The following is a 10,383-nucleotide window of genomic DNA, read 5'->3' as shown; positions in this document are numbered from 1 at the left end:
TAACATAATTTATCTTTATAATAACAGGAGACATATTTCATTTCTATATTCTTACCCTAGCCTTCCACATAACTTTGGTACTTAGTGATCCCCAAATATGAAAATGAAGATAGGGAGCTTCTTGTTTAAATATTATTTAGGAATTCAAGACTTCATTAATGCAAGGCCCTTAGTAGTATGTACATCTTACATGTGTATAAAGCTGGTGGCAACTTTTTCTTATTCTCAGAAACTAGGATTCGTGGTATCCTTGTAGTTGCATCAGGAAAAGGCTGTAGTTGATTTAGCTTACTACACCAAATCTGCTGTAAAATATTTTTACAAGATAATTGTCTTGAATAATCCGTATTTATCATTTACATTTCTAAAGGACAGAAATCTAAAATAAGTCTCACTAGATTAAAATAGAGCCTCCTACAGAGCTAAAATATTTTTCAGGTGAATCTAGTGGAAAAGGCATATACTTCCTTTTCCGCTTCCCAGAAACTTCAGTATGTTTGTTCTTCTCTTTTTCTTAATCTTCTAATGTAGCAGCTTTACATCTTTCTGATGTTTCTTACCTAATGATGTCCCTTTCGAACTACAACTGGGACTTTTGAGTATACTTTGCCCATCTGATAATTATTCAAATTTGTGTTCCTTGGGCAATGAAAGGTGATTATTTTACAAACTTATATATAAAATGTAAATCTACATTTGATTGATTAGATATTTCAGGACTATAGATATTTTGGGAAGGTATTTAATGCCTACCACAATGAGTGTGTAAGCATTCTTTCTACAGGTTATAACCTGTTACCCTTTCATTAATTTTGAACAACATATTCCTTCAATAAAATATAACTAGAAAAAATTTGGTTCCTGAAAGCATTTAATCTTGATTAAAAATTGTCATTTACTAGAAATCTTAAATATCAGACAGCAGCTCCTGAAGCAGTGCTGGCACTATCACTTTTTGTATATTCTGCTTACAATCTTCTCTTTTCAAGAGCATTTGATTATTATTTGGAATTATGGTTAATAGTTATTTGACTGCTATTTTTAAAGAATGCACCACCAATACTGGTTCTCATCTTTTAACTTGTTTATGTGTAATCTATTTCTGAAAGAAACAAAGCTATTTGAATTACATGAACTGCTTATTGAAGTGTGGAGAGGAAAAGAAGAAAAAAGATGTCCCTGTGTGTATGTCATGTTGAAAATTTACCTAAAAGCTATTTTCTTAAAATCATATATTTTTCATTTTGTTTGGATTCTGATAAAATTTAGCCTCTCAACTCACACAATGTTAATGCAGTCTTATTTCATGCCTACTAAAAGCAAACAGCAAATTACTACATATTTTAAATTTTTTAATTGTTAAAATTATTATTTATTAAAAAACAATATTTTTAAAAATTAGCTAAGGAAAATTGTTTATTAGATGTTTAGAGTCGTGTTCAGACTCTATTGTTGAAGCCCGAAAGGGAAACATCTTGCTTTTCTTCTTCCTTGGGCCACTCTGATTTATTTCATCTATTTCTGAAACAATAAAAATCAGGCTTTGGAGCCTTTTGCTTGATATCCACAATGTGTCATTCTTTCTTTATTAATAGGAGAATTTGGAGAAAGGCTGAGAATTCTCACTAGAAAAAGGAGAAGAGGAAAAGAGAAGCGAGAAATCTAGATATTTCTTTCTCATCTCAATCACAAGTTCTTGATAATGATTATGGATGTTTGATACAGTACTCGAGTGATTAAACACATTTATAGAAAGAGTTAACCCCTCAAGTGATCACGTAGAGAATGCTTATTTATTTAAAAAATGTAATAGCATCAAGTAGGAAGTGTTTTCTCCTTGCAGGTCAAAAATTGCAGTCTGCATTTTTTACAACGATGCATTCCTTTTTTCTGATGCTTCATATAATGATGCTTATAGAGTGTTGCAATTTTGATAACTTTGAGGCAAAATGGACAAAGTAAATTCTTAGTGTTTTCATGAGATGTTCGAAAATGAGTTTCTACATTAGAAAATGATGATGATCTATAATTGCAAACCTGGCAGATATATGGCATCTCACCGGGTTTATGATTGTCCTTCATATGTGGTAAAAGAACATGTTCTGTTTCAAATGATGATTCACAGATTTTACAAATGGTAGAAAAGTCGTGAGGAGTGTGTGTACTCTCGATGTGGCACTGCAGCTGGAAGGGTGTGGGAAATTGCCGGTAGCAGTGCTTGCAGGTGGTGTGGTTTTCCCAGCTCTCACTGCTCTGCTTCTCAAGTTCCAAGTGGTGTTTCATGTGGTTCATAAACCTAATATTATTTTTGAGAACTTTCAAGCAACTGAAGCATTTAAAGATTGTATGAGTCTTCTGTTCTTCCTGGATATCTCCTTCATGTTTTCCATAATAAAAGTCATTAACTAACATGATCAATTTTCCTTTCTCTGAATCAGCAGTCATAGCTTTATTTGCTGTATTTGAGTTTTCTGTTTTATCTGGTCCCAAAAAGTCATTTATCATGTCTGGACAACAATACTGCATGTGATTTTTCATAGGATCCAGAAGATTGAAATCAATATTGCACTTTGGACAAGCTCGTGGAAAAGGCGTTCCATCTTTAGATTAATTTGATGAAGTATTTTCACCTTTTGACGGCATAGCTTGGGGAGAAATCAGTGAAGGAGTTTTAACTACAGGGAATACAGCTGAGAAATCTGTTACAGAAACACTTTCACCAGGCTTGGGATTTTTTGGATTTACACTGTTCAGAAGCAGAAGGACGTTGGACGTTTTGATAAAAACAAATTTTCATTCAGACCTGCTACAGAAATTGTTGGTATCCCTTGGTACTGTGGTAATTCTGTATTCTAGGTCAAGTCAAACAGTAACTCAGAAGAATTACTAGATACAACTCGGGATGACTTTGTTAAATAGCCAGGTTTAGAAAAAGGCTGTACAATAACAGAGCTATCTGAAGATCTAGATTCAGGATGAAAATTTACTGGCGAGGCAGCAACTGAATTTGATGGGTTCGTATTGTGTTGACTTGTAGACTTGAATGCAGCAGAAATACCTCGACTGAGCACACCATTCTTTATTCCCCTTGAATATGAGCTGGCTTAACTCTGTTCAAAATATTTGAAATTGCTGGTTTTGAACTTGCTATCTCTCCAACAAAGATTGGTTCATCATTGTCATCATCCTCAACTTCTTTTATTTTCTTCTGCCATGGCTCAACTCTTCTTCACATTCCATAAAAAGTTCTGCCATGTCTGAATTTTTGTGAGCGGAGCCGGCTCGGCCTGACTGGAGCCCTAAAAGAGGAGGAGAAAGAGGAGGAGGCGGAGGAGGAGGAGAAAAAGGAGGAGCGCGAAAAACTATCAAGCAGCAGCGGCAGCAGCGTGGGCGGCGGCGGCTCCCATTGTGGAGCCAGCAGCCTGACCCATGGGAAGTGGGAGAGGGGGAGGGGAGACATGGGAGGAAGTGGGGGGGAGGGAAGCTGGCGCCGCGCGCGCGCCCCAACACCCGATTATGATGAAGGTTTTGGAAAAATTAGGAATCCATGGAACATTACTCAATATAATAAAGGCTCTGTATGACAAACCTACAGCCAGCATTATACTTAATGGTCAAAAACTAAACCCATTTCCTCTTAACTCAGGAACAAGACAAGGATGTCCACTCTCTCCAATTCTCTTCAATCTAGTATTAGAATGCCTAGCTACAGCAATAAGACAAGATCAAAAACATAAAGGGGATCCAAATAGTGAAAGAAGAAATAAAACTCTCGCTCTTTGAAGATGACATGATCTTGTATTTAAAGAATCCCATGGACTCCAGTCCCAAATTACTCAAGCTGATTCAAAACTTTGGCAAGATAGTAGGGCATAAATTTAACCCCCCAAAATCAATGTCTTTTCTGTATGCCAACAATGAGAAAAGTGTGGATGAAATTAGGAAAGTAACTCCATTTGTAATAGCACCTCAAAAAATAAAATACCTAGGAATTAACTTAACCAAAGAAGTGAAGGAACTCTATGATGAAAACTTTAAAATCTTGAAGAAGGAAATCAAAACAGAACTTAGAAAATGGCAAAACCTCCCATGCTCCTGGATTGGAAAGATTAACATCATGAAAATGGCAATACTGCCCAAGGGTATCTACAAATTCAATGCGATACTGATCAAATTTCCAAACTCATTCTTCAAGGAAATAAAAGAGGCAATCCAAAAATTCATATGGAACAATAAAAGACCACAAATAGCAAAAACACTCCTCAACGGAAAGAACACTGCTGGTGGAATATCAATAACAAATTTCAAACTCTACTATAAAGCCATAGTAACCAAAAGAGCTTGTTACTGGCATAAGAACAGACCTCAGGACCAATGGAATAGAATTGAAAACCCAGAAATGAACCTATAGACCTATACCCAATTAATCTTCGATAAGGGTGCTAAAATAATAGGATTGAAGAAAGACAGTCTCTTCCGTAAATGGTGCTGGCAAAATTGGTTAACTACTTGTAGAAAACTAAAACTAGATCCTTATATAACACCCTACACCAGAATAAACTCCAAATGGATCAAAGACCTCCGAGTCAATGCAGACACTCTGAAAACATTACAGGATGGAATAGGAGAAATCCTAGGCCTCCTTGGCTCAGGCCGGAATTTTCTTAATAGAGACCAGGAAACACAACAACTCAAAGAAAGGTTGGACAAATGTGATTGCATGAAGTTGCAGAGCTTCTGCCTCGCAAAGGACCTAGCTAGCAAGATCAATATAAAGCCCATGGATTGTGAGAAGATCTTCACTAGCCATACAATGGACAAGGGTCTCATATCTCAAATATACTTGGAACTCAAAAAGTTAAATCCCCCAACAACATATCCTCAAAGAAACAACTGCCCAATAAATAAGTGGCCTAATGATTTAAAAAGAAATTTCTCTGAAGAAGAAAGAAGGATGGCCAATAGGCACATGAGGAAATGCTCAACCTCCCTAGCCATAAAAGAAATGCAAATCAAAACAACATTGAGATACCACCTCACACCAGTTAGAATGGCTATAATCAAGAACTCCAACAACAACAGATGCTGGAGGGGATGTGGACAGAAGGGAACCTTACTTCATTGTTGGTGGGAGTGTAAACTTGTTCAACCTCTTTGTAAAGCAGTATGGAGGTTCCTGAAGACTTCACATAGATCTCTGCTATGACCCAGCAATCCCACTTTTGGGCATTTACCCAAATGTTCACAAACAAGACCACACTAAAGCTAACAGTACAACTATGTTTATTGTAGCATTATTTACTATAGCTAAGATATGGAACCAACCCAGATGCCCCTCAGTAGATGAATGGATCAAGAAAATGTGGTATATATACACAATGGAATTCTATTCCTCCATCAGAAAGAATGACATTGTCCCATTTGTTAGGAAATGGAAAGGCTTGGAAAAAATTGTATTAAGTGAAGTAAGCCAAGCCCAAAGAAACATAGGTCCTATGGTTTCCCTTATTTGCAATATCTAATATATGTATGAGTCAAGCAGTAAAGGTCAGATAATGTGATCTTAGGAAAATGAACCCTTGATATGTATTTAAATGTTTTTTTCATGCATTTGTTTCTAACTCACTTATAAGTTTATCTTTGTTGCTTTGTATGTCCCTCCCCCACAATACAACCACTGCTTTCATTATATTTGATGTCGTTATAATTTGTGGAGGAGATGTGGAAAAACAAGTCTTTTAAGGATACAGCTGGACCCGATGCAACTATGAGAAGTACAAGTTTTCATGACAAAAACGAACTTTACAACTTTGGTGCGGAGTGGAGGAGTTCGGGTTCGGGGTTGGGGAGAGGATGGGAAGGGATGTGAAAGGTCAACAATGGAGGAGGCTGCAATGATTGATAAATGTACTCATTATCTTGTCCAGTAATTGTAACCCCTCTGTACAGTATGTTCACAAAAAATTAAAATTGAAATTAAAAAAAAATAAAAAAATTTAAAAAAGAAAAAAGAGGAAAAAAGGCACAGAAGCAAAAAAAAAAAAAGGAGAAACATTTATCACGCAGAGATTAAGAACTAGCCTAAGAGATTTAGAATGATAAAGGCAATGAGCAAAAGCCTAGTTGACAACTAGTTCTTCAATAACCAAAAATGGTTCTCTAGACCAGTTTCTGGTATACCTTATTTACTATCATTTTTTCCTTACATCTGGAGTTACTCCTTATTTTCTGTCACAACTATTAATTACCCTCTGCATTTTTGATGCCAAAACTGATCAAAAAGATTTCAAAATCACACTTAGACTACTTTTCACTTTGTGATTAGCAGTGATGACCCAAAATCCTTGAATCCTTGAATTTCCAGAATTAATCTTCAGCTGACATCTAAGCACATTCCTGGCATTAATTGCTGTGACTTAATGAACAAAACTTTTTTCAACACAGTATCCTAAGTAAAGTACATGAATTAGAGGCTATTATCAGGTGTCAGTATGGAAGTAGCAATTATATATTTCAAGTATGGGTCCTTTATTTTCCATTTACTAATTGTTTTGCTGGTCCTGGGGCTTAAACTCAGGGGTAGGGAATTATTCCTGAGCTTTTTTTTTTCTCAAGGCTAGCACTCTTCCACTTGAGGCACAGCATTCCTTCTAGTGTTTTTCTTTTTTCTGTGTTACTGTGGAATTGAACCCAGGGTTTCATGCATGCTAGGCAATCACCATACCATGAAGCCACATTCCCAGAGCCCTAAATGACTTTCTTAAGAAGGCATTACATTTTCACTCCGTAACTCTGTATCATAAGTTTGGTCAGGTGATAGAAAATGATGTAGAAAGCAATACAATTCAATAAGTCCAGTAAGGCTGGATGGACAATGAATTTCATGGTCTAGCTAGGGAATAGTGGGGCTTACCTCAGGGAGCTGTTTCAACAGGCTGAGCGGGACAGCTCCTGACCCACAGCCCACCTCCAGAATGAGAGGGTCACCTTGGATTCCAGCCACATGGGGATGCTGGACCCCCTCCTCCAGCACCTATTCAACCAGTTTTTGTAAAAGAGAGAGAGAGAGAAGTCAGAATTAAAATTAAGTTGTGTCGGTGGCTCAGAACTCTAATCCTAACTACACTGGAGGTTGACATATGACGATCATGGTTCATAGCCAGCCCCCGCAGTAACGTCTTTGAGACTTTTTTTTTTTAATTTTTTTATTGTAAAGATTCTATACAGAGGGTTACAGTTACATGAGTGGGGTAATGAGTACACTTCCTCTTGAACATTGTTACCCCCTCCATTGTTTTCTCCCTACCATCCCCTCCCTCCCTCCCTTCCCCAAGGTTCTTTTTTTTTTTTTTTTTGATTGTGATTAAGTGATTACTTAATTTCCGGAAATTCACAGTATTGTGGAATAATGATGCTCATTTAAAGTCACACGTTCATTCTAACTTTCCTGGAGCAAATTGTCTATCACAGTCTGTAATATATAACGGTGTTCATATGTTATATACCATACACGTGATCAGCAGCATGGGGATATTTAGTAGTGGTTCAACCAGATGAGTGGGAGTTCTTTGTTTCTTAAGTCCTGTTAGTTTTGTCATATCACCTAACATTTTGGATTTATCATCCGCTTATCAGGGAGACCATGTACTGTTTGTCTCTTCGTTCTTGGCTTACCTCGCTCAACATGATTCCTTCTAGCTCCATCCATTTCCCTGCAAATGCCATTATTTTGTCATTTCTAATGGCTGCATAATATTCCATTGTGTATAGATACCACAATTTTTGGATCCATTCATCTGTGGTGGGGCATCTAGGTTGTTTCCATTTCCTAGCTATTGTGAACAGTGCTGCAATAAACATGGAGGTGCACGTGTCCTTGTATATTGGTTCCTGTTGTTCAGGGTAGATGCCTAGAAGTGGTATGACTGGGTCGTAAGGGAGGTCAATCTTTAGCTTTCTAAGGACCCTCCAGACTGCTTTCCAAAGTGGTTGTATGAGTGTACATTCCCACCAGCAGTGTAATAGGGTTCCTCTTTTTCCACATCCCCTCCAGCATTTGTCGTTGGCTGATTTGTGGATGTGGGACATTCTGACTGGGGTAAGGTGGTATCTCAGGGTTGTCTTTATTTGCATTTCCTTCACCACCAGGGATGATGAACATTTCCTCATGTGTTTCTTTGCCATTTTTATTTCTTCATTTGAGAAGTCCCTCTTTAGTTCCCTTGCCCATTTAGTAATTGGTTTGTTAGGTTTGGGAGGGATTAGTTTCTTGAGTTCCCTGTATATACAGGATGTTAACCCCTTGTCTGATATATTGCTGGTAAATATTTTTTCCCAATTAGTTGGTTGTCTTTCTAGCTTGGTTGCGATAGCTTTATCTGTGCAGAAGCTTTTTATTTTAAGGTAGTCCCATTTGTCGAGTCTCTCTCCAATTTGTTGTGACCCTGGGACTCTGTTCAGGAAGTTCCTTCCTGTGCCTATTAGTTCAAGTGTCTCTCCTACTCTGTCCTGCAGTAGTTTCAGAGATTCAGGTTTAATGTTAAGGTCTTTAATCCATTTTGAGTTGATGTTGGTGCATGGTGATAGGCTGGGGTCCACTTTTAGTTTTCTGCATGTAGCTGCCCAGTTTTCCCAGCACCAGCGGTTGAAGAGGCTGTGTTTCTTCCATTGTATGTCTTTGGCTCCTTTGTCGAATATCAGCTGGCTGTAGGCCTGTGGATTTATTTCTGGATCTTCTTTTCTGTTCCATTGGTCTTCGGGTCTGTTTTTGTGCCAGTACCATGCTGTCTTTGTTATTATAGCTCTGTAGTAGAGTTTGAAGTTCGGCATGGATAGCCCTCCCATATTGTCTTTATCCCCTAGAATTGTTTTGGCTATTCTAGGTCTTTTGTTGTTCCATATGAATTTTTGGACTGTTTTCTGTATTTCAGAGATGTACGTCATTGGGATTTTAATAGGAATTGCGTTGAATTTGTATATTAGTTTTGGAAGTATTACCATCTTTACTATATTAAGTCGGCCTATCCAGGAGCATGGGAGGTCTTTCCATTTCCTAGTGTCTTCTGCAATTTCTTTCTTTAACTTTTTATAGTTCTCATTAAATAGTTCTTTTACATCTTTGGTTAGGTTAATTCCTAAATATTTTATTTTTCGGGAGGTTATTGTGAATGGGGTTGCTCCCTTTATTTCCCTCTCTTCCTGTACATTATCAGTGTATAGGAAGGCAACTGATTTTTGTGGGTTTATTTTGTATCCTGCTATTTTGCCAAAGTGATTTATGATTTCTAAGAGTTTGGGGATGGAGTTTTTGGGATCGTGGAGGTATAGTATCATGTCGTCTGCAAAAAGGGATAGTTTAACTTCTTCTTTCCCTATGCGGATCCCTTTAATGTCTTTTTCTTGCCTTATTGCCCTGGCTAAGGGTTCTAGGACTATATTGAAGAGGAGTGGAGACAGTGGGCATCCTTGCCTTGTTCCTGATTTTAGGAGAATTGGTTGTAGCTTTTCCCCATTAAGTATAATATTGGCTATTGGTCTGTCATAAATGGCTTTTATTGTTTTTAGAAATGTTCCTTCTATTCCTATTTTCTCCAGAGCTTTTAGCATGAATGAATGTTGAATTTTGTCAAAGGCCTTTTCTGCATCTGTAGCGATAATCATGTGATTCTTTACCTTGGCTCTGTTGATATGTTGGATTACATTTATTGACTTACGTATGTTAAACCATCCCTGTGTCTCTGGGATGAAGCCTACCTGGTCATAGTGAATTATTTTTTTTATGTGTTTCTGGATTCTGTTAGCTAGAATCTTGTTAAGGATCTTTGCATCTGTGTTCATCAAGGAGATTGGCCTGTAATTCTCCTTTTTGGTTGGGTCTTTGCCTGGTTTGGGGATGAGTGTGATATTGGCTTCGTAGAATGAGTTTGGGATAGCTCCTTCCTTCTCTGTTTCTCTGAAGAGCTTGAGGAGTATGGGTATTAGTTCTTGTTTGAAGGTCTTATAGAATTCTGCTGTGAATCCATCTGGTCCTGGGCTTTTTTTTGTTGGAAGACTTTTGATAGCTTCCTGTATCTCATTATAGGATATTGGCTTATTTAATTGGTTAACTTCTTCTTTGCTCAGTTTGGGCAACTTGTATTTCTCTAAAAATGCATCCATTTCTGCCCGATTTTCTTCCTTTAGAGAGTATAGCTTTTGAAAGTAGACTGTTAGAATTGTTTGGATATCTTGGGTACGTGTGGTGATGTTTCCCGTGGCATCCCTAATCCTATTAATATGGGTTTCCTCTCTTCTTTTTTTAATTAATCTAGCCAATGGGCCATCAATTTTGTTTATTTTTTCAAAGAACCAGCTTTTTGTTTGGTTTATTTTGGTTATGGTTTT

General features: G+C 37.4%; 1 pseudogene; it reads right to left on the bottom strand.

The window, feature by feature from the left end:
- Window positions 1–1,815: 1,815 nt before the first annotated feature.
- LOC138811564 (zinc finger protein 280D pseudogene) lies at window positions 1,816–3,258 on the bottom strand (annotated as a pseudogene).
- Between the last annotated feature and the right edge of the window lie 7,125 nt (window positions 3,259–10,383).

This window comes from Dipodomys merriami, unplaced genomic scaffold, assembly GCF_024711535.1.
Source record: "Dipodomys merriami isolate MVZ:Mamm:240054 unplaced genomic scaffold, mDipMer1.0.p SCAF_535, whole genome shotgun sequence".
In the NCBI taxonomy this organism is placed as follows: Eukaryota; Metazoa; Chordata; class Mammalia; order Rodentia; family Heteromyidae; genus Dipodomys; species Dipodomys merriami.
The sequence above is the reverse complement of the archived record's forward strand: the minus strand, read 5'-3'. Positions and strand labels throughout refer to the sequence as shown.